We start from the raw sequence: 25,542 nt of genomic DNA on the forward strand, positions 1-25,542 counted from the left end.
TGATCTAGGAGTAGATCACTGGACATTGGTCAAAATTATCCTTAGTGGAATAAGGATATGTTTCTCGATTATGGAGGTGACCAAAGGTTCGTCGTAAAGGGTTACGTCGATGCAAGTTTTGACACTGATCCAGATGACTCTAAGTCTCAATCTGGATACATATTGAAAGTGGGAGCAATTAGCTAGAGTAGCTCCATGCAGAGCATTGTTGACATAGAAATTTGCAAAATACGTACGGATCTGAATGTGGCAGACCCGTTGACTAAACTTCTCTCACAAGTAAAACATGATCACACCTTAGTACTCTTTGGGTGTTAATCACATAGCGATGTGAACTAGATTATCGACTCTAGTAAACCCTTTGGGTGTTGGTCACATGTCGATGTGAACTATGGGTGTTAATCACATGGTGATGTGAACTATTGGTATTAAATCACATGGCGATGTGAACTAGATTATTGACTCTAGTGCAAGTGGGAGACTGAAGGAAATATGCCCTAGAGGCAATAATAAAGTTATTATTTATTTCCTTATATCATGATAAATGTTTATTATTCATGCTAGAATTGTATTAACCAAAAACATAATACATGTGTGAATACATAGACAAACAGAGTGTCACTAGTTTGCCTCTACTTGACTAGCTCGTTAATCAAAGATGGTTATGTTTCCTAACCATAGACATGAGTTGTCTTTTGATTAACGGGATCACATCATTAGGAGAATGATGTGATTGACTTGACCCATTCCATTAGCTTAGCACTTGATCATTTAGTTTGTTGCTATTGCTTTCTTCATGACTTATACATGTTCCTATGACTATGAGATTATGCAACTCCCGTTTACCGAAGGAACACTTTGTGTGCTACCAAACGTCACAACGTAACTGGGTGATTATAAAGGTGCTCTACAGGTGTCTTCGAAGGTACTTGTTGGGTTGGCGTGTTTCGAGATTAGGATTTTTCACTCCGATTGTCGGAGAGGTATCTCTGGGCCCTCTCGGTAATGCACATCACCTAAGCCTTGCAAGCATTGCAGCTAATGAGTTAGTTGCGAGATGATGTGTTACGGAACGAGTAAAGAGACTTGCCGGTAACAAGATTGAACTAGGTACTGAGATACCGACGATCGAATCTCGGGCAAGTAACATACCGATGACAAAGGGAACAACGTATGTACTTATGCGGTCTGACCGATAAAGATCTTCGTAGAATATGTGGGAGCCAATATGACCATCCAGATTCCGCTATTGGTTATTGACCGGAGACGTGTCTCGGTCATGTGTACATAGTTCTCGAACCCCTAGGGTCCGCATGCTTAAATTTCGATGACAGATATATTACGAGTTTATGTGTTTTGATGTACCGAAGGAGTTCGGAGTCCCGTATGAGATCGGGGACATGACGAGGAGTCTTGAAATCGCCAAGACGTAGAGATCGATATATTGGACGACTATATTCGGACATCGGAAAGGTTCCGAGTGATTTGGGTATTTTCGGGAGTACCGGGGAGTTACGGGAATTCGTATTGGGCCTCAATGGGCCATACGGCAAAGGAGAGAAAGGCCTCAAAGGGTGGCCGCACCCCTCCCCATGGGCTTGTCCGAATTGGACTAGGGAGGGGGGGCGCCCCCTTCCTTCCTTCTCCTTTTCCCTTCCCTTTCCTTCCCTCCTAATCCTACTACTTGGAAGGGCTCCTAGTTCTACTAGGAAAGGGGGAATCCTACTCCCGGTGGGAGTAGGACTCCCCTAGGGCGCGCCATAGAGAGGGCCGCCCCTCGCCCTCCTCCACTCCTTTATATACGGGGGCAGGGGGCACCCCAAAGACACAACAATTGATCCCTTGATCTCTTAGCCGTGTGCGGTACCCCCCCTCCACCATAATCCACCTCAGTCATATCGTAGCGGTGCTTAGGCGAAGCCCTGCATCGATAGAACACCATCATCGTCACCACGCCGTCGTGCTGACGAAACTCTCCCTCAACACTCGGCTGGATCGGAGTTCGAGGGACGTCATCGAGTTGAAAGTGTGCAGAACTCGGAGGTGCTGTGCGTTCGGTACTTGATCGGTCGGATCGTGAAGACGTATGACAACATCAACCGCGTTGTGCTAACGCTTCCTCTTTCGGTCTATGAGGGTACGTGGACAACACTCTCCCCTCTCGTTGCTATGCATCACCATGATCTTGCGTGTGCGTAGGAAAATTTTGAAATTACTATGTTCCCCAACAGTGAGAATGGTGTGGGCCCCTGGTCTTCATCTTTGGCGAGGATTTTACATTATTTATTATAAGGTGTTCCATGGAGTTTCAGGACTTTTGGAGTTGTGCAGAATAGGTCTCTAATATTTGCTCCTTTTCCATCCCAGAATTCCAGCGGCTGGCATTCTCCCTCCTTATGTAAACCTTGTAAAATAAGAGAGAATAGCCATTAGTATTATGACGTAATGTGAAATAACAGCCCATAATGCAATAAATATTGATATGAAGGCATGATGCAAAATGGACGTATCAACTCCCCCAAGCTTAGACCTCGCTTGTCCTCAAGCGAAAAGCCGAAATCAAAAAATATGTCCACATGTTTAGAGATGAAGGTATTTATAAAAATAAAATACGGACATGAGGGCATCATGATCATTCTTAGAACAGCAACTTATATAATTTTTGTCATATGATCTCTAATGCTAGAGTAATAATTCAATCACAATATCAAGTATGAATCGTAAGCTTCATTAAAAACTAACAAACTACAATCTTGGTCATTGAAGCAATTGCAATTTATCATAACATAGGAAATAGTCAATGTCTAAGAGCTTTTCAGCAAGTCCACATACTCAACTATCATATAATCTTTCACAATTGCTGACACTCACGCAATACTTATGGGTGTGGAGTTTTAATCGGACATAGAGAAAGATAGGGGCTTATAGTCTTGCCTCCCAACGTTTTACCTCAAGGGTAATGTCAACAGTAATAGTTCATGAAAACTCACATCCAATTAGCCATATATACCAGGATCTTTCCAATATACTGTGCTTGCCAAAGGATAAAGTGTAAAAAGGAAGGGTGAAAATCACCATGACTCTTGCATAAGGTTGAAGATAATGATAAAAGATTGGCCTTCGTAGAGGGAAGCTGTCGGTGTCAAAACCGGCGGATCTCGGGTAGGGGGTCCCGAACAGTGCGTCTAAGGCGGATTGTAACAGGAGGCAGGGTACACGATGTTTTACCCAGGTTCGGGCCCTCTTTATGGAGGTAATACCCTATGTCCTGCTTGATTGTTCTTGATAATATGAGTATTACAAGAGTTGATCTACCACGAGATCAGAGAGGCAAAACCCTAGCAGCTAGCCTATGGTATGATTTTGTGTTGTCTTATGGACTAAAACCCTCCGGTTTATATAGACACCGGAGGGGGCTAGGGTTTACACAAGGTCGGTTACAAAGGAGGAGATATACATATCCGTATTGCCTAGCTTACCTTCTACGCCAAGTAAAATTCCCATCCGGACACGAGACGAAGTCTTCAATCTTGTATCTTCATAGTCCATCAGTCCGGCCAAAGGATATAGTCTGGCTGTCCGGAGACCCCCTAATCTAGGACTCCCTCAGTAGCCCCCGAACCAGGCTTCAATGACGTCAAGTCCGACACGCAATATTGTCTTTGGCATTGCAAGGCGGGTTCTTCTCCAAATTTTGAATGTTTGTCAAGTAGTGTCCGACACCATAAATGTTGGACTTCTTGGCTTCTGCGCCCAATAAGGGCTATCTTCCACGCGTCAAATGAATATGAGGAGCCAGGGCGTTTTTACATTCACCCCCCTAGCAAGATAAATAAATTGTCTATTAAAGGGATGGGGATTCTTAGACCCAATCCATACCATCCTCCCACAGCGAGAATCCATCGGAGCGCGCTTCGGAAAAATCCACTCCAACATGGCCGACCACCACAGCTCCTCCTCTCGCCCCCGTAGCCCTAAGCCCGGTGATTGGGAGAGATGTTCTATCTCACACAGTCGATTAGTCGAACTGCAAACTCATGGATTTCTCCCTCCAGCGTATATGGTTCCCATCCGAGCCGGGCTCGCCACCTACAATGGCGGGGAGCAAGCGGAGAGCTTCCCCAGCCCCTCTACAAGGGAGCGGGTGTGCCTTGTTCCTTACTTATTAAGGGGACTCGGATTTCCGATTCATCCGTTCCTCCGCGGGCTCCTGGAGTTTTACGGCCTCCAACTACATAATTTCACCCCTGCTTCCATATTACACAACGCCGCCTATGTTGCCCTTTGTGAGTTATTCCTGGGCTGTGAGGCTCATTTCAAGCTGTGGAAAAGGTTATTTTGCCTCGTCCCCCGCACACAGAAGGGGTCACTTTATCAAGTGGGCGGAGCCGAAATATGGCGCATCGCCGAAACCGGATACATGTCTGGTACTCCAAAGAAGACGTCCGAAGACTGGCCTTCGGAATGGTTTTATATGGAGGACGTCCCCCTTCCGGACCCTGTTCGGCGGGGTCTTACTAAGTTCAACAATTCTCCTCTGAAGAAACGCCGAAGTTGGCGCTCACGGAGCCCCCAGGAGGAAGACAACGGAGAAGTCCTTTACCTGATGAACCGGATTAAAGCGCTGGCTCAATCAGGATTGACAGTAATCGAGGTTATGTCAATATGCATAATGCGGGGAGTGCAACCACTTCAATATCGAGGGCACCCCCTGTGGTGTTTTAACAGGGAAGATGATGCCACCCGTTGTGGCTGTAAGGGTCCAGATAACGCTGCTGCTTTAGCGAAAATTCTGTCTGAGTTGTTCAAGGGAGAGGAAGAGGAGTTCATCCGCATCAAGCCATGGGATGGATTTTCCATGCACGACCCTCCAAGATGGGTGAGCTATATCTCCTTACTCCCATTCTTCCCGCATTCTTTGTTGTAGGTACTCACCTTGGCATTTTACGGCAGGAACTGCGAAAAGCCATAAGGGAGGTCAACAGCCCATCTCCACAACTAGAGGACCCTGACAGGGCCCTCGGTACCGGACTCGAAGAAGATCCGGACATATTCGTGGAGCTGATAGACCGACAGTTCTATCAATTAAGCTGTGATGACGCCATGGTGGCCATTACGACCGACTATCCCGGACTGCTCCCTGCGTCGCACGTAAGAAAAACCAAAATCCCAACTCCAAAAACTAGGATCCCCTTTTAGACACTTCACCTACCATATACATATGGTGTTTTACAGGGAAGGCATTCGGGACGCCGTGCCGAACGCTTAGTAACTCGCCAACAAGAGGCACCGAGGCCGGGTAGGCCAAAAAGGAAGGCGGTCAGTATGGATATGCCGGTGTAGAGGTATGACAAAAAAACCCCGCTCCGTGGTTGTCGTCTTTCTCGAAATGTAATGACGTCCATTTTTCTTTAATAGAAAAAACGCTCACCGGAATATGTCCGACGAGGCTGCCGATCATGCTTCCACCAGTCGGACTCCAGGGCTGGACATAGAGGCGGAAGTCGACATGGGGCGGACGCCAGATACTCCTCCTACAGAGGATGCGGATAGACTGTCTGCTACAAATTCAGAAGTGGAGAGCGCCATGAATCATAGGCGTCGTCGGGCCGTACTCTGTGACGCTTGCTTCTCACCAGACGCATTTGATGCCATCAATTCTGGAGACGCGTACCTCCGTGCTGCTCAAAATGGTCTAGCCAAAGCCACGGACCAGTATGTAAGGGATGTACGGGTAAGAAAATCTGACGATTATATGTATCAGTAGCCCCTAAGACTTGAAACAGTTGGCACAACTGATTTAAGGATCATTTATTGTGCAGGTTCTTACATAGAAGAATACTCGACTGTCATAGGAGCTGGAGGAATGCAAGACCCAACTTCGGGCCGCCATTCTGCACTGAAGGAGCCTAAAAAGTCCCCAGCTGGTAACATTTGTTTCAAAGAATGATAGGTACCATATAGCGTGCGGCATGGCTGCAGATCTAACAATAGATATTGCAGATGACTCCGGAGAGAATCTGGAGGACCAGCATGTCGTACGACAGGTAAAGGCTGGCGAACGCGTGCTGACTAAGGTCAGGCGGGAGAAAAAAATCTCCATGACGCCAATACCAAGCTGAGCGTGGAACTGAAAGATGTTCGAGCTCAGCTTGCGGACTCCGAGAAGGAGAATAAGCGGCTTCGATGCGGCATTTTCAGTAAGTGCTTGAACGAACCCTTAAAAGGGTGCGACGGAGAAGCCGTCTAACAGAGTTATGTCTGCAGGTACGCTGACGGGTCGTCCCATGGAGGAGATGCCCGGGTCTGCGGGTGATCTTCTACCTGAGCTCTCACAACTGCACGCACAAGTTCGCAGGTGATGCAAGGTATTGCCCAGGCCTTGTGGCCATCCGTCTCCCTGCCAGCAGGCATTGGAGAGCTTGCGGAGAAGCTCAAGGGAGCACGGCGGCACTTCCGATTATGGAAGATATCGGCCTGCCGTCAAGGTGCCAGGGAAGCCTGTGCCATGGTGAAGACGCGGTATACCAAGGCTGACCCAAACCACATGGCCGAGGTCGGACCTATGGGGCCCGATGGGAAAGAGATCCCCGTTAGCTTAGTGTATGGGCAAGTAGAATTAGCCGCAAAGTATTCCCAACAGGATTGTAGGCTAGACAGCCTGTTGGATGGCATAGAAGAGGAATTTAGTCAGTCTACATGACTATGTAATTAAAGTGACATGTATAATGCCTTCTAGCCGAATTGTAAATCATTTGTCATGGCGGACCTTTTCGCTTCAACCTCGGGACCCGATAGTCCGGAGTGTATCCGAATACCCGCACAGTTATATAAGAACCGGGGTATGCGTGGAAACCAGGCGTAGCGGTCATTAGTGCTTGAAGAGACAAGTACCCAACTATTTATGTTATATTACATCGGTAGTAAGAAACATCTTCTAGGGAGAATAGTTCCGTTAAGGGTTCCTTTCCCTGGGTACGCATGCCCTAAAGTGCATGTCCGGACTGCGAGAGGAAACGCAGGCAAAAACATCTGGGGGCACATATGGAAAATAAATAAAAATCATCTTTTGTTCACCGACCGAATATTCCCTTAAGAACGCTAGCTTTCGGCTTCACCCAGTCTGAGGTACACATCCGGCTGACCCGACAGTAACAATCGCAGAGGTGCTCCCCTTATGCCCTAGCCGAATTAACGGGAACGTAGGGCATAAATACAAGAGCCAGGCAACCCAGCTTGGCCAAAACTTAAGTCATATCGATGCATATAATGGCGAAGAAAAGGTACATGTGGAAGAATAACACATGTGCGGGGCATGAAGCCCAGATAAATAATTAAGCTTCTGTGTAAGAAGCCCCCAGGTATAAGGAGCGCAGTTAGCCCGTCAATAGTGTGCAAGCAAGGAACAAGTTGGCCCTTGAAGGCCTTGAGAAAGAATAAAAGAAAGAAAGAGAAAAAATACAGATAATGTATATGCGAAAAATGGACAGAGGAAGGAGACGAACATAGAGTCCGGCACTAGGCGTAGAATCTTCGGAGCCTGGCTGTGTTCCATGGGTTCGGCTGAAGTCGATTATTCGATGCATCCCACAGACGGTACGCTCCACCGATCAGAGCTTGGTTAATAATTAAGGGACCTTCCCATTTGGGCTCAAGCTTGGTCTTTTTCTTCTCCGGCAGGCGTAGAACTTGATCGCCAACATTATAAGTTTTGGCCCGTACTTCTCTGCTTTGGTATCTTGGAGCCTGTTGCTGATAGAATGCGGAACGGGCTTTTGCCACATTGCGCTCCTCCTCCACGGTGTCCAGACTGTCTTGCCGATCGAGCTCGGCTTCTCTTTCTTCGTACATGCGCACTCGAGGTGAGTCATGAATTATGTCGCAGGGCAGAACTGCCTCTGCGCCGTACACCATAAAGAAGGGGTGTATCCGGTAGTACAATTCGGCATGGTCCGCTGCCCCCAGAGTATGGAGTCGAGCTCCTCTACCCAGTGCGTGTTAGACTCCTTTAAGGACCACACTAATCTGGGTTTGATGCCGCTCAACTTGGCTGTTGGTTTGTGGGTGATAGACAGAAGCATAATCGAGCTTGATGCCCATGTTGCTGCACCAGAGTTTTACCTCGTCGGCCGTAAAGTTCATGCCGTTGTCAGTGATGATGCTGTGGCGGATGCCATAATGGTGTACAACCCTGGATATGAAGTCTATCACCGGTCCGGATTCGGCCATTTTAACAGGTTTGGCTTCTATCCATTTGGTGAATTTATCCACCATGACTAGTAAGTATTTTTTCTTATGTGTTCCCCCTTTAAGGGGTCCTACCATGTCAAGCCCCCAGACCGCGACGGGCCAGGTAATGGGGATTGTTTGGAGGGCGGTGGGTGGCATGTGGCTTTGGTTTGCAAAAAGCTGGCAACTGACGCAGCGTTGGACCAAGTCTTGTGCATCTACCCGGGCCGTCGGCCAATAAAAACCTGTACGGAAGGCCTTGCTTACAAGGGCCCGGGCTGCGGCGTGGTGGCCGCCGAGTCCGGTGTGAATTTCTGCCAAGAGTTTCCGCCCTTCCTCTTCGGAGATGCACCTTTGAAGGACTTCGGTAGTGCTTTTTTTATACAGCTCTCCCTCATGGACCCTGTAGGCTTTAGATCGCCGCACTATGCAGCATGCCTCATTTTGGTCCTCGGGAAGTTCCTGCCTAGTTAGGTAGGCCAGGAATGGTTCTGTCCACGGGGCGATGATGGCCATTATTACGTGGGCTGAAGGTGTTATTTCGGTGGCAGAGCCTCCGATTATGTCAGAGTGTTCGGTATCGAGCATTTTGGTTGGGTCCGGACTATTGTTACCGGTGTCCCCTTACCATACCACGGATGGCTTAAACAACCTTTCCAAAAAGATGTTGGGGGGGGGGGGATCGCATCGCGTTTTGCGCCGATGCGGGCGAGGATATCCGCCGCCTGATTGTTTTCCTGAGCCACATGGTGAAATTCGAGCCCTCGAACCGAGCTAACATCTTTAGGATGGTGTTGCGATAGGTCACCATCTTCGGATCCTTGGCATCGAAGTCTCCATTTATTTGGGATATTGCGAGGTTCGAATCCCAACGCACCTCCAGGCGTTGAATGCCCATGGAAACTGCCATCCGGAGACCATGTAACAGGGCTTCGTATTCGGCTGCATTGTTGGAGTGTGTATACAGTATCTGTAGTACGTATTGAACTGTATCTCCGGTTGGGGACGTCAGGACGACGCCATCCCCCAGACCAGCCAACATTTTGGAGCCGTTGAAGTGCATGATCCAATTGGAGTATGCACCATACTCTTTAGGGAGTTCGGCTTGCGTCCATTCGGCGACAAAGTCGGCCAATACTTGCGATTTAATGGCTCGCCGGGGTTTGTATGTTATGTCGAACGGGAGGAGCTCGATGGCCCATTTGGCAATCCGGCCCGTGGCATCGCGGTTGTTTATAATATCATTAAGTGGCACTTCCAAGGCTACTGTAATTCAACACTCTTGAAAGTAATGTCGCAGCTTTCGGGATGCCATGAATACCGCATAGGCTATCTTTTGATAATGTGGGTACCATGATTTGCATGAAGTGAGGATAGTGGATACATAATATACCGGCTTTTCAAGGGGGAATTTATGTCCGTCCGTTTCTTGTTCGACGACGAGCACTGCGCTTACAACCAACAGCATTGGTTCGCCAATGTTTCGCGTGGCCAGGACTAGGTTGGTTGCCAGTATGGCTTTTATTTCTTCCAATCCAGCTGTGGCAGCGTTCGTCCACTCGAAGTGTTCGGTGCGCTGAAGGAGGCGATAAAGGGGTAATGCCTTTTCTCCTAAGCGGGAGATAAAGCGGCTTAAAGCCGCCACACATCCGGTTAATTTCTAGATTTGTTTGAGGTCCGTTGGGATAACCAACTGTGACAGAGCTCGGATTTTGGCCGGATTTGCTTCGATTCCTCTACTGGATACAATGAAACCCAGGAGCTTTCCGGCTGGTACACGGAAAACGCATTTTCCGGATTGTGCTTAATGTCATATGTTCGGAGGTTGTCGAATGTGAGCCGCAAGTCGTCTATTAGAGAGTCGACGTGTTTGGTTTTGACGACCACATCATCTATGTATGCCTCTACTATTTTGCTGATATGTTTCTCCAGACATGTCTGAATCATGCGCTGATATGTTGCGCCGGCGTTTTTGAGCCCAAAAGGCATTGTGTTGAAACAGAATGGGCCGTATGGTGTGATAAATGCCGTTGTGGCTTGGTCGGACTCCGCCATCTTGATTTGGTGGTAGCCGGAGTATGCGTCGAGGAAACACAATGAATCATGTCCTGCGGTAGCATCGATAATTTGATTGATGCGGGGGAGGGGGAAGGGATCCTTTGGGCAAGCCTTGTTGAGGTCCTTGAAATCGACACATAGGCGCAGGATTTGTCCTTCTTTGGTACCATCACTAGGTTTGCTAGCTAGTCAGGGTGTTTTATTTCCCTAATGAATCCGGCCTCCAATAACTTGGCTAGTTCCTCTCCCATAGCTTGTCTCTTAGGTTCAGAGAAACGACAAAGAGTCTGCTTGACCGGCTTGAATCCCTTTAGAATATTAAGGTTGTGCTCGGCCAGCCTGCGTGGGATTCCTAGCATGTCTGAGGGGTGCCAGGCGAATATGTCCCAATTCTCGCGCAGGAACTCTCGTCGTGCGGCGTCCATGGCGGGGTTTAACTGTGCCCTGATGGAGGCTGTTTTTGTAGGATCCGTTGGGTGGACTTGGAATTTGACTATTTCATCCGCTGGTTTAAAAGAGGTGGACTTGGATCTCTTGTCAAGTATCACATCGTCCCTATCCACTGTGGAGCGTAGCGCAGTTAATTCCTCGGCCGAAAGGGCTTCGGATAATGCCTCAAGGGCCAATGCGGCTGTTTTGTTTTTGGCGTGGAGTGCTCTGTCCGGATCACTAGCGAGAGTGATGATTCCATTGGGCCCGGGCATTTTGAGCTGCATGTACCCGTAATGGGGTATGGCTTGGAAGATCGTGAACGCCTCCTGCCCTAAAAGGGCGTGGTATCCGCTACTGAACGGGGCCACTAGGAATGTAATTTCTTCGGACCTATAGTTCTCCGGAGTGCCAAATACCACATCTAGTGTGATTTTCCCAGCACAGCGTGCTTCCCGACTGGGGATGATTCCTCTGAAGGTTGTGCTGGTTTGCTCAATGTGGTTCCAGTCTATTCATTTTTTGAAGAGTTTCCTCATAGATGAGGTTCAATCCACTGCCGCCGTCCATGAGTACTTTGGTGAGTCGAAAGCCGTCCACAATTGGACTGAGGACCAGTGCAGCTCATGCTCGGGCTGTTTGGAATTTAGATTTGTCACTGGCATTGAAGGTAATAGCCGAGTCACTCCATGGATTTATCGCTGCCACATGGCAGATTTCGGCAAGGCTGCGGAGTGTTCGCTTGTGCCTATTATTTGATGCGAAGGTCTCAAAGACTGTTAGTACCGTATTGTTATCCCCGGGATGGTGCTCTGTGGCATCTGGGATGAGAAGATCCTCGCCGCTTTTGGCCACCTGCCGGAGTATCCAACATGCTCTAAGGCTGTGTGTTGGTATGGTATCCGTTGTACTATGAATTTTGCAGGGTCCGTTGAGCCATCCCTTCAATACGGTTCCATGCCTTGTAGAGGGTTTTTGCTTCTTTGTAATTAACTCAGGTGTCTTATGATAATGCACCCTTTTACTTCGGACTGGGTGTATATTCGGAGCCGGATTATCCCAAAATTTCATTTCAATTTTCCAGGCACTTTCCATCGCACGGTACTTTCGTACTATGGACGCCAAGTCGGGGAAGCGTGATATGTCACGACGACTTATGGCGTTAAGGACTCCCTTGCCCGTGCAATTATTGCAGAAAAATGAGACTACTTCTTCCTCGCGGCAGTCCTTAACCTTGTTCATCACAAGGAGGAATCTGGCCCAATAATGATGTAGTGTTTCCCGGGGCGCTTGCCTGATGTGGGAAAGATCATTTATGTTTGGGTGGGTGGGTGGATTTGAGTCCGAACCCTTACCCAATCTGAGACCCAGGGGCCGAAGAGTTTCCAATCTTGGAAGTTAGGGTTTTGGGATGTTGCCCGATAAGTCTGGCCCGTTGCCTGACTCTAGGTTCGGGGCTTGGGTGATGTCCTCCCGCAAACGGGTATCCGGCTCGGAGAGCTCAGGAATCCGGACATAGTTAGTCCTCAAGATAGAGGAAGAATTGCCGCATTGTTCCGCCACCACCGCAATATGATGGGTGACCGGTGGAGAGTTAATCTCCCTTTAATCGGGTTTAAGCCCAATCCGATCGTAGTCCGTAGCAACTCCTAAGGCGGCGATGCGATCCAAGAGCTCATTAGGGAAGAGAGCTCCATTGGATCCATCTACTCGGCAAATTCCGAGCCGACGTGGAGGCTGTTTTTGATGACCCGAGAAGTCATCGGCGGTGCAGCAGCCAAACGGGCGGTCATGATGAAACTACCTAGCCGGATAGTTTGGCCGACAGCCAGGGCTCCCCGGCGGTAATGTTGTTTTTAACAACGAGACGAGGCATCCTTCCTTACGGCGACGGCACAGTGGAACTATCAATGAAAGCACCAATGTCGGTGTCAAAACCGGTGGATCTCGGGCAGGGGGTCCCGAACTGTGTGTCTAAGGTGGATGGTAACAGGAGGCAGGGGACACGATGTTTTACCCAGGTTCAGGCCCTCTTGATGGAGGTAATACCCTACGTCCTGCTTGATTGTTCTTGATAATATGAGTAGTACAAGAGTTGATCTACCACGAGATCAAAGAGGCTGAACCCTAGAAGCTAGCCTATGGTATGATTGTGTGTTGTCCTACGGACTAAAACCCTCCTGTTTATATAGACACCGGAGGGGGCTAGGGTTTACACAAGGTCGGTTACAAAGGAGGAGATATACATATCCGTATTGCCTAGCTTGCCTTCTACGCCAAGTAAAAGTCCCATCCGGACACGAGACGAAGTATTCAATCTTGTATCTTCATAGTCCAACAGTCCGGCCAAAGGATATAGTCCGGCTGTCCGGAGACCCCCTAATCCAGGACTCCCTCAGAAGTAGAGGTTGCCATGCGCTTTTATGGTTGGATGCACAAAATCTTAATGCGAAAGAACGTCACTTTATATTGCCCTTGTGATATGAACCTTTATTATGCAGTCCGTCGCTTTTATTACTTCCACATCACAAGATCATATAAAGTTTATTTCTCCCACACCAATCAATCATACATATTTACAGAGCAATTTTTATTGCTTTGCACCGATGACAACTTACTTGAAGGATCTTATTCAATCCATAGGTAGGTATGGTGGACTCTCATGGCAAAACTAGTTTAAGGGTATTTGGAAGCACAAGTAGTATCTCTACTTGGTGCAATGAATTTGGCTAGCATGATGGGGAAAGGCAAGCTCATCATGTTGGAAGATCCAAGATAATATAATTTATCTTAGATGTAAGAAAACATAACCCATTACGTTGTCTTCCTTGTCCAATGTCAACTCTTTAGCATGTCATATTTTAATGAGTGCTCACGATCATAAAAGATGTCCAAGATAGTATATCTATATGTGAAGACCTCTCTTTCTTTATTACTTCCTATTAATTGCAACGATCACCAAAACTATGCTTGTCAACTCTCAACAACTTTTATTCATCATACTTTTTCTATGTGAGCTCATTACTCTCCATGAGATCCATATGATCTTTTTGTTTCTTTTACTTTCTTTCTCTTTTCTTTTATTCACTTAGGATCATGGCAAAACAATCAAGCCCTTGACTCAACACTAATCTTTATTATATAGCTCACGGACTCGATTACATAGAAGGATAATAAAGCAAAACTCACAACTAGATCATGCCATAAATTTATTCTACTAGATCAAAATACTACTAATAGGATCGAACTAAGGAAAACGGTAAAGATAAAAGTGATGGTGATACGATACCGAGGCACTCCCCAAGCTTGGCAGTTGCCAAGTGGAGTGCCCATACCCAGATACTCAATTCTTCTTTGTTGGAGGGGACGGTGGTGATTTTGTTGATGACGTAGGCTTCTTCCTTAATTTGCGCTTGAGGACAGAATTTTGGTCCCTTAGGTCCTTGATCTCCTGCTCCAAGCTCAGTATCTTTTTGCATAGTTCCTGCTTGTTCTCCTGCAAGAGGCGAAAAGGGATAAACTCGATCTTAGGTTTCTTTACCCTATCCGGGAGGCTTGACTTTTTTGAACTCCACATGCATGTCCCCAGGTTGAGTTTGTGGGACTTCATCTTCATTCGAGCTCGTCTCCTCCTTTCCCTTGGGTTCATAGTCTTCTTCTTCTTCTTCTTCCGTAGTCCAACCACAATGCTCCACATCCCCATGGACCTTAGGATCTCCAAGGTAATTAGCCACATAGCTTTCTCCTTCCGAATCCTGGGACGACATGTTGCTTTGTCTCTAGCAGGACAACTCAAAACAAAGACGGGATTTTTGCATGATACGGGAGTCAAAACCTTCGGGAGAATATATAATAAATTTTTACCGACCAGAATACGTATCGTGCAAGAAAACGAGGGAGGCACACGAGGTGCTCACGAGGTAGGGGGCGCCCAGCCCTACCCCCCTCGTGAGGCCCTCGTGTCCTTCCCGGACTGCTACTTAATTTTCTATTTTTCTACATATTCCAAAAGGGAGAAATATTGCCTTAAAAATTGTTTTGGAGTCTGTTTCCTTATCGTACCACATACCTATTCCTTTTCGGAGTCTGAAACATTCTGGAAAGTGTCCCTTATGTATTTGTCCGGGGTTACGGTTTCAATAATGTTGGTTTCAACATTTATGGGATTACCTGAGATATAATGTTTGATTCTTTGACCGTTTACCACCTTTGGATTTGTGCCTTCGAAGTTGTTAATTTTTATGGCACCGGAACGATAGACCTCCTCGATAACATAGGGGCCTTCCCATTTAGAGAGACGTTTCCCTGCAAAAAATCTTAAACAAGAGTTGTATAGCAATACATAATCACCTACATTAAACTCACGCTTTTGTATCCTTTTGTCATGCCATCTTTTAACCTTTTCTTTAAACAACTTGGCATTTTCATAAGCTTGGGTTCTCCATTCATCAAGTGAGCTAATATCAAATAATCTCTTTTCACTGGCATGTTTGAAATCATAGTTGAGCTCTTTAATATCCCAATATGCCTTATGTTCTAGTTCGAGAGGTAAGTGACATGCTTTTCCATATACCATTTTATACGGAGACATACCCATAGGATTTTTATATGTAGTTCTATAGGCCCATAATGCATCATCAAGTTTCTTGGACCAATTCTTTCTAGACCTATTGACAGTCTTTGCAAAATTAATTTGAGTTGTCTATTACTCAATTCTACTTGACCACTAGACTGTGGGTGATACGGAGATGCAATTCTATGATTGACGTCATATTTAGCAAGCATTTTACGGAAAGCACCATGAATAAAATGTGAACCACCATCAGTCATTAAATATCTAGGGACTCCAAACCTCGGAAAAATAACTTCTTTTAGCATTTTAATAGAAGTGTTATGATCAGCACTACTAGTTGGAATAACTTCTACCCACTTAGTAACGTAATCAACAACAACTAAAATATGTGTATATCCATTAGCGGAAGGAAAAGGTCCCATATAATCAAATCCCCAAACATCAAACAATTCAATAACAAGTGAATAATTCATAGGCATTTCTTGAGGTCTACTAATATTACCAATTCTTTGACATTCATCACAAGAAAGGACAAACTTACGGGCATCCTTGAAGAGAGTAGCCCAATAAAAACCGGATTGCAGTACCTTATGTGCAGTTCTATCTCCCGCGTGGTGTCCTCCATAAGTTTTGGAGTGGCACTTGCGTAGGATCTGTTCCTGTTCATGCTCAGGTACACTACATCTAATAACACCATCTACTCCTTCCTTATAAAGATGTGGGTCATCCCAAAAGTAATGTCTCAAATCATAGAAGAATTTTTTCTTTTGTTGGTATGTGAAGCTAGGTGGTATAAATTTAGCAACTATGTAATTAGCATAATTAGCATACCAAGGGGTACTACAAGAAGTACTTATGACATTTAATTGTTCATCAGGAAAACTATCATCAATAGGTAGTGGGTCATCAACAACATTCTCTAACCTAGATAAGTTGTCTGCAATGGGATTCTCAGCTCCTTTTCTATCAACAATATGCAAATCAAATTCTTGTAGCAAGAGAACCCATCTAATAGGTCGAGGTTTAGCATCTTTCTTCTCCATAAGATATTTAATAGCAGCATGATCAGTGTGGATAGTTACTTTAGAATCAACAATATAATGTCTGAACTTATCACAAGCAAATACAACTGCTAAAAGTTCTATTTCAGTAGTAGCATAATTTCTTTGAGCATTGTCTAGAGTCTTACTAGCATAATGGATAACATTTAATTTCTTATCAACTCTTTGCCCTAGAACAACACCTACATCATAATCACTAGCATCACACATAATTTCAAAGGGTAAATTCCAATCAGGTGGCTGAACAATAGGTGCAGAGACTAATGCTTTCTTAAGAATTTCAAATGCTTCTACACAATCATCATCAAAGACAAATGGTATATCTTTTTGTAATAAATTAGTTAGAGGCCGAGAAATTTTCAAGAAGTCCTTGATGAACCTCCTATAAAATCCGGCGTGACCAAGGAAACTTCTTATACCTTTGATGTCCTTGGGACATGGAATCTTTTCAATAGCATCAACCTTGGCTTTATCAACTTCAATACCTCTTTCAGAAACTTTATGCCCCAAGACAATACCTTCATTAACCATAAAGTGGCACTTTTCCCAATTCAAGACAAGATTAGTTTCTTCACATCTCTGCAAAACTCGATCAAGATTGCTCAAGTAATCATCAAAAGAAGATCCATAGACGGAAAAGTCGTCCATGAAAACCTCACAAATCTTTTCACAAAAGTCAGAGAATATAGCCATCATGCATCTTAGAAAGGTAGCAGGTGCATTACATAAACCAAAAGTCATACGTCTATAAGCAAAAGTAACAAAAGGGCATGTAAAAGTAGTCTTTGATTGATCTTTAGCCGACACAGGTATTTGAGAGAAACCAGAATAACCATCTAGAAAGCAGTAATGTGTATGTTTGCATAATCTTTCTAGCATTTGATCGATAAAAGGTAAGGGTAATGATCTTTCTTAGTAGCCTTATTTAATTTGCGGAAATCAATTACCATCCTATAACTGTTAATAGTTCTTTGTGGAATCAATTCATCTTTATCATTAGGAACAACAGTAATACCTCCCTTGTTAAGGAAACAATGAACAGGACTTACCCACTGACCATCAGCAACGGGATAAATTATACCCGCCTCCAGAAGCTTTAGTATTTCTTTTCTTACCACTTTTTTCATTTTAGGATTTAGACATCGTTGAGGATCACGAACTGGTTTGGCATCTGCTTCCAAATTTATCTTATGTTGACATAGAGTGGGACTAATGCCCTTAAGATCATCAAGAGTATATCCAATAGCAGCACGGTGCTTCTTCAGAGTTTTCAATAATCTTTCTTCTTCATGCTCTGAAAGGTTAGCACTAATAATAACAGGATATATCTTCTTTTCATCAAGATAAGCATATTTAAGATTATCAGGCAACGGTTTAAGCTCAAACATGGGATCACCCTTAGGTGGCGGAGGATCCCCTAGGATTTCAACAGGAAAATTGTGTTTTCGCATAGGTTCTTGTTTAAAGAATACTTCATCTATTTCCCTTCTTTCATTCATAAATATATCATTCCCATGGTCTAGCAAATATTGTTCTAAAGGATCATTAGGAGGTATGGCAATAGAAGCAAGACCAATAATTTCATCCTTACTAGGCAATTCTTCTTCACGATGTTGATTACTAAATTTAGAGAAATTGAAATCATGAGTCATATCATCCAAGCCAATAGTAACAACATTCTTTTCGCAGTCTATCCTAGCATTAACTGTATTCAAGAAGGGTCTACCAAATATAATGGGACAAAAGCTATCTTGTGGAGAACTAAGAACGAGAATCTCAGCAAGATATTTAGTTTTCCCGCACAAGACTTCAACATCTCTAACAATTCCCATTGCTGGAATAGTATCTCTATTAGCAAGTTTAATTGTGACATCAATATCTTCTAACTCAGCAGGTGCAATTTCATGCTTGATTTCTTTATACAAGTCATAAGGTATAACACTAGCACTACCACCCATATCACATAAGCCATGATAACAATGATCTCCTATTTTAACAGAAATAACAGGCACGCCTACCACAGGTCTATGTTTATCTTTGGCACAAGGTTTAGCAATTCTAGCAGTTTCACCGCAGAACTGAATAACATGCCCATAAATATTATCATACAGGAGCTCTTTAACAATAGAAATATTAGGTTCAACTTTAACTTGCTCAGGCGGTGTATATGTTTTAATATTGCTTTTACAAACCACAGTTGAAGCTTTAGCATGATCCTTTATCCTAACAGGGAAAGGTGGTTTCTCAACAAAAGAAGTAGGAACAATAGGATCATTATAAATGACAGTCCTTTCTTCAACTTTAATAAGTGCAGCTACTTTTACTTCTATGGGAGGATGATATTTAAACCACTTCTCCTTAGGGAGATCAACATAAGTAGAAAAAGATTCACAGAAAGAAGCTACTATCTCAGAATCAAGTCCATATTTAGTGCTAAACTTATGGAAAATATCGGTATCCATAAAAGATATAACACAATCAAACTTAGGTGTTATACCTGACTCCTTCCCATTGTCGAGGTCCCAATCGTCAGAGTTACGTCTAATTCTATCCAATAAATCCCATCTAAATCCAATAGTCTTCATCATAAAAGAGCCAACACAAGAAGTATCAAGCATGGTGCGATTATTTTCAGAAAGCCGAGCATAAATTTTTTTGAAGAATTGTTTCTCTTGGAAGCACATGATTGGGGCATGAATATAACATTGATTTAAGCCTCCCCCAAGCTTGAGCGATGCTTTCTCCTTCGCGAGGCCAAAAATTATATATATAATTGCAATCACGATGAACAAGATGCATAGGGTAATACTTTTGATGGAATTCCAATTTCAATCTTCTATAGTTCCATGATGCCATATCATCACATAGCCTATACCATGTCAATGCGTCTCCCTTCAAAGATAAAGGGAAGACCTTCTTCTTAGCAACATCATCGGGAATACCTGCAAGCTTAAATAGTCCACAAACTTCATCCACGTATATTAGGTGTTCATCAGGATGCTTTGTTCCATCTCCTGTAAAAGGATTAGCTAGCAGTTTTTCTATTATAATCGAAGGATACTCATAAGGAATTTCATTTTCAATAGGTTCAGTAGGTTGAGGAGCAACTCTTTGCTCTACTGGTTGGGGTGAAGATCCCCCGAACAAGCCCCTCAGAGGATTACTTTCCATAGTAACAAGTGACAGTAAATTTGAGCACACTATATAAATTTTTCCTTACCAAATTCCACCTACCAAAGGTGCTTCACTCCCCGGAAATGGCGCCAGAAAAAAGTCTTGATGACCCACAAGTATAGGGGATCTATCATAGTCCTTTCCATAAGTAAGAGTGTCGAAACCAACGAGGAGCAGAAGGAAATGATAAACGGTTTTTAGCAAGGTATTCTCTGCAAGTACTGAAATAAGTGGTAACAGATAGTTTTGTGATAAGATAATTTGTAACGAGCAGCAAGTAACAAAAGTAAATAAAGTGCAGCAAGGTGGCCCAATCCTTTTTGTAGCAAAGTACAAGCCTGGACAAACTCTTATATAAGGAAAAGCGCTCCCGAGGACACGTGGGAATATCGTCAAGCTAGTTTTCATCACGTTCATATGATTCGCGTTCAGTACTTTGATAATTTGATATGTGGCTGGACCGGTGCTTGGGTGTTGTTCTTACTTGAACAAGCATCCCACTTATGATTAACCTCTATTGCAAGCATCCGCAACTACAACAAAAGTATTAAGGTAAACCTAACCATAGCATGAAACATATGGATCCAAATCAGCCCCTTACGAAGCAACGCATAAACTAGGGTTTAAGCTTCTGTCACTCTAGCAACCCATCAACTACTTATTACTTCCCAATGGCTTCCTCTAGGCCCAAATATGGTGAAGTGTTATGTAGTCGACGTTCACATAACACCACTAGAGGCTAGACAACATACATCTCATCAAAATATCGAACGAATACCAAATTCACATGACTACTAATAGCAAGACTTCTCCATTGTCCTCAGGAACAAACGTAACTACTCACAAAGCATAAAAATGTTCATAATCAGAGGGGTATTAATATGCATAAAGGATCTGAACATATGATCTTCCACCAATTAAACCATCTAGCATCAACTACAAGGAGTAATTAACACTACTAGCAACCTACTAGCACCAATCCCGGACTTGAAGATGAGAATCAGATACAAGAGATGAACTAGGGTTTTGAGATGAGATGGTGCTGATGAAGATGTTGATGGAGATTGCCCTCTCCCGATGAGAGGAGCGTTGGTGATGACAATGGCGATGATTTCCCCCTCCGGGAGGGAAGTTTCCCCGGCAGAACAGCTCTGTCGGAGTTCTAGATTGGATCCGCCAAGGTTCTGCCTCGTGGTAGCGGAGTTTCGTCCCGAAAGGTTGTTTCTTATTTTTTTCTAGACAAAAGACTTCCTATAGGAGAAGATGGTCATCGGAGAGCCATCAGGGGGCCAACGAGGCAGGGGGCGCGCCCTAGGGGGGTGCCCCCCACCCTCGTGAGAAGGGTGTGGGCCCCCTGGTCAGTTGACGAAGCTGCAAGAATAGGGCTTTCTTCCTCCCGCGGATCTAGTCCCGTCCGAGAAGGATTGACGTCCTTCAACGGCGGGGTTCAGGCAGAGAATTTCCCCAATCTGTCCAGTGGGGAACGAGTATGCTTCGTTCCCTTCTTGCTAAGAGGCGTCGGATTTCCAATCCATCCCTTCCTCTAAGGACTTTTGGAGTATTATGGCCTTCAACTGCATAGTTTCACTCCTGCCGCCATCCTGCACAACGCGGGTTACCTTGCTCTATGCGAGCTATTCCTGGGCTGTGAGGCCCATTTTGAATTATGGAGAAAACTGTTCTGCCTCGTCCCTCGTAATCAAGGGGGATCGATATTGTAAGTGGGAGGAGCCGAAGTGTGGCGCATCGCTGGGACCGGATACCTGTTCGGCATGCCGAAGAAGGCTTTCGAAGAGTGGCCTTCTGAATGGTTCTACATTGATGACGTCGCTCTTCCTGACCCAGTCTGAATAGGTCTCCTCAAATTTTCAAGCGCTCTGTTGAAGAAACGCCACAGCTAGCGCCCTCAGAGCCTCGAGGAGGAGGATAGCACGGAAGTAAGTCAGTTGCTGGGCAAGATTAAGACGCTCGCCCAGTCCGGATTATCAATAATCGAGGTAATGGCGATCTCCATAGTGCGGGGGGTCTAACCATTCCAATACACAGGGCTTCCCATGTGGCACTATAATGTGGAAGATGACGCCTCACGCTACGGTCGGAAGGGTCCGAAAACCCCCGCCGCTTTGGCCAAAATATTGGCCAAACTATACAAAGGGGAGAAGGAGGAGTTCACTTGTCTCCAATGTCGAGATGGATTTTCCATGTATAATCCTCCTAGCTGGGTGAGCTCCAATCCCATCATTTTACAACCTCTCCCCGAATCATTTTTGATGGATAGTAACCTATCCACTCGCAACAGGAATGGCGGAAGGCTACCGAGGGGATCCATATCCCTGCCCCCCAGCCGGAGGGTCAGTACCGGGACCTTGACCCCGGATTCGAAGAAGATCCGGACATATTTGTGGAATTCGAGGATGAATTATTCTATCAGACGAGCTACGATGGTACAGAAGTACCCATCATCGCCGATTACCACGGCCTCCTCCCCACTTTGCATGTAAGTAATTTAAGAGACACCTTCTTCGAAAGAGTTTCCTTATTATGCCTCACCCACTCCACTATTTTGTCTTCCAAAGGGGAGGCACTCGACTTCACAACGTGCACCAAAAGCGTCTCTGAGGAGAGTAGCGCCTGCGCCGAGCACATCTTCGAAGAGGAAGGCAAATGATAATACGGCGGAACCCTCATCAAAGAGGTAAGGCTTTCTTTTCAAGGATACATCTTCTGATCGCCACATAATATCGTGATGCCATTTGCCGCATTTTATCAGGAAACTTGTCCACCGGACTATGTCCGGGGATCCTGCCAGTCGTGCCTCCACTAGTCAGGTTCCAGACACTGCCCTAAGGATGGAGCTGACACGGGAGTGGCGCCGAACTGTCCTTCCGTAGAGGATTCAGATGATATTATGTCACGAACTCTGAAGTGGAGAGCGCCATGAATCATCGTCGTCGGAGGGCCGCTCTTCGTGACCCCGACTTTTCAAAGGAGGCATTTGATGCCTTCAGCTCGGCTAATGCGTGATACGTCCATTTTGCATCATGCTTTTATATCGATATTTATCGCATTATGGGCTGTTATTACACATTATGTCACAATACTTATGCCTATTCTCTCTTATTTTACAAGGTTTACATGAAGAGGGAGAATGCCAGCAGCTGGAATTCTGGGCTTGAAAAGGAGCAAATATTAAAGACCTATTCTGCACAACTCCAAAAGTCCTGAAACTTCACGGGAGCAAGTTTCAGAATATATAAAAAAATATGGGGCGAAAGAAGTACCAGAGGGGGGTCACCCACCATCCACGAGGGTGGGGGCGCGCCCTACCCCCCTGGGCGCACGCCCCTACATCGTGGGCCCCCTGGCAGCCCTCTGATGCCCATCTTCTGCTATATGAGGTCTTTCATCCAGGAAAAAAACTTAAGCTAGCTCACGGGACGAAACTCTGCCGCCACGAGCCGGAACCTTGGCGGAACCAATCGAGGGCTCCGACGGAGCTGTTCTGCCAGGGAAACTTCCATCGGGGAGGGGGAAATCCTCACCATCGTCATCACCAACGATCCTCTCATTGGGTGGGGGTCAATCTCCATCAACATCTTCACCAGCACCATCTCATCTCAAACCCTAGTTCGTCTCCTGTATCCAATCTTTGTCCCAAAGCCTCAGATTGGTACCCGTGGGTGGCTAGTAGTGTTGATTACTCCTTGTAGTTGATGCTAGTTGGTTTATTTGGTGGTATATCATATGTTCAGATCCTTTATGCATATTAATACCCCTCTGATTATGAACATGAATATGATTTGTGAGTAGTTATGTTTGTTCCTGAGGACATGGGAGAAGTCTTGCTATAAGTAGTCATGTGAATTTGGTATTTGTTCGATATTTTGATGAGATGTATGTTGTCTTTCCTCTATTGGTGTCATGTGAACGTCGACTACATGAAACTTCACCATTGTTTGGGCCTAGAGGAAGGCATTGGGAAGTAATAAGAAGATGATGGGTTGCTAGAGTGACAGAAGCTTAAACCCTAGTTTATGCGTTGCTTCGTAAGGGGCTGATTTGGATCCATATGTTTCATGCTATGGTTAGGTTTACCTTAATACTTCTGTTGTAGTTGCGGATGCTTTCCATAGGGGTTAATAAAAAGTGGGATGCTTTTACAAGGAAGGGTAGTACCCAAACACCGGTCCACCCACATATCAAATTATCAAAGTACCGAACGCGAATCATATGAACGTGATGAAAACTAGCTTGATGATTATTCCCATGTGTCCTCGGGAGCGCTTTCCTTTATATAAGAGTTTGTCCAGGCTTTCCTTTGCTGCAAAAAGGATTGGGCCATCTTTCTGCACCATATTTACTTTTATTACTTGTTACCCGTTACAAATTACCTTATCACAAAAGTATCTGTTACCAATAATTTAAGTGCTTGCAGAGAATACCTTGCTGAAAACCGCTTATCATTTCCTTCTACTCCTCGTTGGGTTCGACACTCTTACTTATCGAAAAGGCTATGATAGACCCCCTACACTTGTGGGTCATCAAGACTCTTTTCTAGCGCCGTTGCCGGGGAGTGAAGCGCCTTTGGTAGGTGGAATTTGGTAAGGAAAAATTTAAATAGTGTGCTGAAATTTACCGTCACTTGTTACTATGGAACATAATCCTTTGAGGGGCTTGTTCGAGGTATCTTCACCCCGACCAGTAGAGCAAAGATTTTCTACTCAACCTACTGAACCTACTGAAAATGTTTACTTTGAAATTCCTTCGGGTATGATAGAGAAACTGCTAGCTTGTCATTTCACAGGTGATGGAACATTACATCCCGATTTGCACCTAATCTATGTGGATGAAGTTTGTGGATTATTTAAGCTTGCAGGTATGCCCAAGGATGTTATCAAGAAGAAGGTCTTACCTTTATCTTTGAAGGGAAATGAATTGACATGGTTTAGGCTACATGATGATATGGGATCATGGAACTACAACCGATTGAAATTGGAATTTCATCAGAAGTTTTATCCTACGGATCTTGTTCATCATGATCGTAATTATATATATATATAATTTTGGGCCTCGCGAAGGAGAAAGCATCGCTCAAGCTTGGGGGAGGCTTAAGTCAATGTTATAGTCATGCCCCAATCATGAGCTCCCAAGAGAAATAACTATTCAAAAAATTTATGCTCGACTTTCTCTTGATAATCGCTCCATGCTCGATACTTCTTGTACTGGTTCTTTTATGATGAATACTATTGAATTCAAATGGGATTTATTTGAAAAAATTAAATGCAACTCTGAAGATTGGGATCTCGACGAAGGTAAGGAGTCAGGCATAACACCTAAGTTTGATCGTGTTAAATCTTTTATGGAAGCCGATGCTTTCTGTGAATTTAGCACTAAATATGGACTTGACTCTGAGATAGTAGCTTCTTTCTGTGAATCCTTTGCTATTCATGTTGATCTCCCTAAGGAGAAGTGGTTTAAATATATATAATCCTCCCATTTAAGTAAAAGTAGTTGCACCTATTAAAGTTGAAGAAAAGACTATCACTTATAGTGATCATGTTGTTCCTACTACTCTTATTGACAAACCACCTTTCCCTGCTAGAATAAAGGATCATGCTAAAGCTTCAATAGTGGTTCATAAGAGTAATACTAGAACACCTACTCCCTCAGAGCAAATTAAAGTTGAACCTAGTGTTGCTATGGTTAAAGATCTCTTGGCTGATAGTATTGATGGGAATGTTATTTACTTCTGTGATGAAGATGCTAGAATTGCTAGACCCGATACTAAAAATGAACATAGACCTGTTGTAGGCATGCATGTTATTTCTGTTAAAATAGGAGATCATAACTATCATGGCTTATGTGATACGGGTGCTAGTTCAAGTGCAATACCTCATTCCTTATGTAAAGAAATTATGCATGATACTGCACCTGCTGAGATAGAGGAAATTGATGTTACTATTAAACTTTCCAATAGAGACACTATTTCACCAGTTGGGATTGTTAGAGATGTTGAAG

Source organism: Triticum urartu, chromosome 4 (assembly GCF_003073215.2).
Source record: "Triticum urartu cultivar G1812 chromosome 4, Tu2.1, whole genome shotgun sequence".
Lineage (NCBI taxonomy): Eukaryota > Viridiplantae > Streptophyta > Magnoliopsida > Poales > Poaceae > Triticum > Triticum urartu.